The sequence below is a fragment of the Solanum lycopersicum genome, chromosome 4, assembly GCF_036512215.1.
Source record: "Solanum lycopersicum chromosome 4, SLM_r2.1".
Lineage (NCBI taxonomy): Eukaryota > Viridiplantae > Streptophyta > Magnoliopsida > Solanales > Solanaceae > Solanum > Solanum lycopersicum.
In genome coordinates this window covers 1452528-1458527 of record NC_090803.1, presented here as the reverse complement: position 1 = coordinate 1458527, position 6000 = coordinate 1452528, and positions in this window count along the sequence as shown.

The window sequence follows — 6000 nt, the reverse complement described above, 5'->3', positions numbered from 1 at the left end:
CTAAGAGAAACTAGTAATTCTACCTGTATTGTTTAGTAGATTTTACACAAAATTTCATTAGTGTTAACCGTTAATTACATCTTATTCCTATTTTTTAAAATTATAAAAATTTCTTAAATTTAGTGAAATCTGGATCATCTCAAAACGTATTGACACACCACATTCCGATTTTGAATACATACTTAACGTCGTGATACATCACGTCTCGATTTCGAATACATCACTCAACGTCCTGATACATCACATGCATCCCGATATATCGCATAATTAAAGTAATGTACCTAACCGTTACATTGTGTAAAGTAATGTCTTGATACATCGTCAAGTGACGTGTCCGATCTATACATCACTTACGTGATCTAATTGATTGATACATTGCGTAAAATAATGTATCAGACTTATACATAGCGTAAAGTAGAATTTTTGTACTTTTTTTTCAAATGATTGAACATTATAGAAAATATAATAAAATAAATTATGTATTTAAGTACCTTTTTCTTCGTATGTTTTTTCTAATTAGGTGGTTTAGCTTTTCAACAATAAATGAAAAATTAGTTAAAAGCTCAATCCCCTTTTTTTCATAGTTAGTTGATTTTAGATATATAGATTAAATCAATGATTACAACAATCAAACCTCTAGGCATTCGTCATTTTGCTTACGACATTTTCCACAACGTCAATATATGACATCATTATATATTGATTAATTACTTAGTCAACTACCAATAATTCCACTATATAAACAACATAAAAAAAAACTCCTTCAAATAATCAACCTCAAAAAATTCCAATTTGGAAATTTTATAGGCACTCACATATTTTCTCCAATATTTTTTGTAAGATGGAGGTGCAAAAGAGGAAAAGAATAGACGATGATGATGAAGCGATCGATAATAAAGAGGTGAAATTCACGAAAGAGGATGAAGAAAATAATAAGGAGGCGATAGTAGATGATGATGAAGTGGAAGAATTCTTTGCGATCCTAAAAAGGATACGCATGGCTACGAAGTATTTTGATGAAAAAGCTAAAATCGTTAATGGTGATGGTGGTGATGGGGAGAAGTTGATGGCCGCGGAAAAGCCGCGGAATCCGGCTTTGTTGCCGGAAGATTTTGAAGGACAAGAATGTGTTGAGGACAATGGATCTTAACCCTACCTATCCATCTTTGATTTTAATTTCCATTTCTAAGTATAGTGAATGTTCATGAGCAAGATATTTAAGAAAAAGATAAATGATATTTTTTCTGTTTCAATTTATCTAACATAATTTATTAAATAAATTAAAGAAAAAAGAAAAATATTTTCGTAATTTGTGATCTTACGAAAATATTTTTCTTTTGCAAAAATATCTAACCATCACCATTTGTAGAAGTGGGGTCATCATCTAGTTATGTTGCAAAAGTTGCATCATTACATTGGATTTATTATACGTGATATCAAGAATTTTATCGCGATTTCAAAATTAATTCGAGTTATTTCTATATTGGAGTAATTAATTTTTATGTGATATTATAACTTTGATATAATAGAGAATATATCGAAATATTAAATTCTTTTAAAATCAAAAATATTTTTACGTAAGCATTATGATATCATATGTTGATTCCTTTAGTCAACACCAAAAATTCCACCATATAAAAAGCTATACACGTGAAATGACTCCAAAATAATCAATCTCAAAAAATTCCAAAATTCCAAAATTTGGAAATTTCCATAGTCATTACATATTTTCTACGCTTTTCGATAATTCCTTTGCAAGAGAAAAAGAAAACAATTGAAAATTTTAATCGGAGAAAAAAGTCAATATCTTTTTTTTGTTTGATTTGATTTTAGATTTAAAATTTACAATTTGATATGATTTATTAAAAAGCGAAAAATTATAAAAAATCATGAATCAAATCGATTATATAAATCATGTCGTGCTTGGTTATAATCACCGTCTTCATAATCGTCCATACTATTAGGGGTTAAATGACGATTTAAAAAAAAAAAAAAGGTATTTATGGACTTCATCCGTAAAACTGTGTTGCAGTTTAAGCCCATTTACTACAACATGGGCCAAACGTCCTTTAAGAAGTGATTGCTAAGCCCAATGAATATGCCTAAGCAATTTTCCCTTATATTAATAAGAAAAAAAAAGTGAATTCAAGATTTTTGTATTCATTGATATGTTTACAAATATTGATACAACAAATTATCTAATATTTATCTGAAATAACGGTATTTAAAAAAAAAAATTAGGCGATAATTTGAGATTTTATAGCATATATATGGATACAATTAGCTATTAAGATATATTATATACGCATGAATACACTTATAAGTGTGTAGATACAATATATTTCACTACAGAGATATTGCTTACATGTAGATATATTTTTTTAGCCCACAGACACAATGTATTTCACTATTATTATACATGTGACTACAGTGGCAGAGTCAGAATTTTCAATAAGAGAATCCAAAATCTGGAAAAGTATACACACGAACTAGTCGAAGGGGGTCGGAATCTACTATATATACCTAAAAAATAATTTTAACCGTGTAAAATAGTAATATTTTCTGTCAAAGATCAATATGCTGACTCCGCCCCTCTGCAAATAAAATATGTTTTTCGCTACGTTCTGAAATCAAAATGATGCTACATTTCGTAATTAAGTAAAAAAATTCGTGTTATTTTCATAAATCTAGATACAAATAGCACTATTTACTAAATATTCACTATTATATATTGTATTCTATTTACCAAAAAAAATAAATGAAGATATTAATGGGGTAGTGTCATATAGGAGATTCAAGCCCTAATGTGTACACATAAAACTCAATTTTTTTCAAAGTAAACTTTGCAATGAATTTTTCAATTTTGTTTTATTTTGTGTATGGAATTGAAATTTTCCAATTCCTAATAAGAGGGGACAAAGAGTTTTCACATTGACATAATAATCTTCATAGAATTTAACTCTTTTAATACATTTGCTTAATGTGTTACGTTGCTTAGAGTTCAAGGAATGAAAATTATATATACACCTACTAAAACTAGCACAGTTGATATTATGTTTGATAATTTTTTAATTATTTCGTATAAAATTCATTTTATGTTTGATAATTAATTTTACTATCCACATAATTAAAACACATACAAGTCATGACTCATGACTTCATGAACTACTACATACATGAATAACTAAATTTGATATAATTAATCTCTAGATAATGTCAATACACCAAACAACTCTTTTATTTCTTGGTTTGTGTGTCATTATCATTGGTTCAATATTATCAATGCTGATAAAATCGTGTACTTTCTCCGTCTATCTTTACTTATCCACTATACTATTTTGAAATGTTCAATTCTACATATCCACTTTATAAAATCAATGAATGATTTATCATTGCTAATAAATACTATTCACTTTTCATTATTTAGATGACTTATATTTACTAAAGATGATTTGATAAAATTATCATTATAATTTACTGCTTTTTAATTTTTGTGTCAAATAAATAGTGGATAACTATTATACAGAGAGTGTATTTAATTTCTTTGATGGTCTTCCAATTTTTTGTTATTAATTCCACACAAGCAACTTTTTTGGACCAAATATATATGATATTATTCTTTATAAACACCTTCCATGGGCAATTCTTGACTTGCACTAGTCAATATTACTCCCTTTGATACTTGAATAAAAGTAAAACAAAAGAAGCTTAATATTGACAAAAGCTAATGTAAAATTGAAAAAGAATAATAATGGAACATTGGGAAGATTATTGAGTAGGGAAACTCAAGATTTGAAGAGTCTAGATGTACCAATAATATTTAAACAGAAGCGACCAGGACATAGTATGTCCAAAGGAAACTTCAACATCGTTGATCAGGTTCAAACAAGAAGATATTTCCTCACTTCTATCAGCAGACCAAAAACGATATAATCTTCTTTAAGGGTGCACTTTTATTATATCCCTTTTTCTAAAAAAAAATAATAAATTTTTATCGATCAATCAAACATTAAAAAAATTGAAAAACTCCCTATGGAACACACCCTATATATGCACCAACTATTCTTTAAATTGAAATATATTTATATGAAATTATATCATGCGTAGACAACTGGAAGAATAAATTATAACCAGTACCATATTCATTAATTTCCACATTTTTCCCATTATTGAAATATAAATGTAAAAACTTTAAAATAAATTGGATGGTCTAACAACCACCCCCCACCCTATGCTCCCAACTAAATTAATATAAATACTAATCAAAATAATAATCGATAAATATTTTTCGGATACGTACCACTCACAACTAATCCTTAATAAAAATGTTACTTAAAAGCAAATGAAAGAAAAAAAAAACAGATGGATAAAAATCAAATTGGTGGTGTACAAGACATAAAGAAATGCAAATGCAATCAACATTATTATTTCTGGCCCCTACTAAAATAAATGTTTACTTCTTTTCGATTTGTTTTTTTAATTTTGATTTGATATAAAAAAATTTAAGATATTATAATTTTAAACTAAAAATATGTTAAATATATTAAAATATTTTGTAATGTTTTATTTTAATCAAACAGGTTATAATATTAAAAACTTTGTCAAAAAAATAATGAAATGGAGTGTATAAACATCACATGAGTAGATTATAGACAAGTTGAGACTTGCTTGAAGAACAAGAATTAATACTTTTTTCATAGAAAATAAATAAAAAATAAAAACATATATTTCTTTTCAACAAAATTAATAAAGTAATTTGTTGAAGAAGAAAAGGTCATTCAAAAAATAGTTATTCAAACTAGTTAGAATATTGTTCATGATGTCTACATAAGATGGCAAAATATGATTGGTTTTGCTACATAATAATCTTGACGAATATAATTTCAAAAATTGGACACTTCTTCTACACGTCAAACTCTTTTAACAACCACTATGATTTTTTTTTTCCGTTCAGTATTCAGAGCTTATATTAAAATTTAAATTAAATTCACATCACATATTGAAAATCTCATATGGAGATATTGACGCTTTTATAAAAATAATTTCATAATTAAAATTTAAACTCAAAATTTTTGAATAAGAGTAAAGTGAATTCACCACAATCCATATTGGTCATTATATAATTTATTTTTAAACTTTTATTTATTTAGTGCTGACTAAAACTCTATTTTACGTACATATTTGTTAGTTAGACCAACCTGTTGAAAGTGGCAACTAGAACTAGTCATGAAGAAGGACGAAGAAGTAGTATAAAATACGAGTGTCAAATAAACCAGTTGAGTTGAATTTGAAAAGAACGAATAATCTATTCAAATATTATTCGAAAAGAATTATAATTTAAAAATGAACTAAAAAGCAAATCATAACTTAATTCGCCTAATTCTCAAGTATTAAATTTTAATTTTATTTATTTATTCTTTTATAGCATTGAGTATCTGATAAATTATTGTTTTTTACCATGACTATATATATATATATATATATATATATGAGAAGCCTTAAATAAGTCTACTTCCAAAGAAATAGCTAGAAGAACTCACATGATTGCTTCTTTAAAAGAACACTCATGTCGATCTTAAAAAAAATTATTTTGGAATCAAATCCTCAAAATCAAAATGAAAAAAAAGGATCTAATTAGAAGCGTCATTTTCTAAAAATAATTTAAATAAATATAAATTTATATTTAATTAAAATTTTAATATAAATATTAAAAAGCAAACTTAAAAAAAACAGTGTAGAAAATACCAAGTAAGAGCTAAAAAAGTTGACTAGACCCTTATCTTCTCAATTAAAAAAAACTAAATGGTGAGGAAAACTCCAAGTTTAGTTGTTTGAGCATTTCCACCACTAACTCCAATTTACAATTTCGTTTAAATGAATCTGTTTTAATTTATATGATATTATTTTATTAAATATAAAATTTGGAAAAGAAATAAAATATGTTACATTTATAATTAAAAGTAAGTCTTAGACATTTTATAGCTGATTTTAAATTATTAT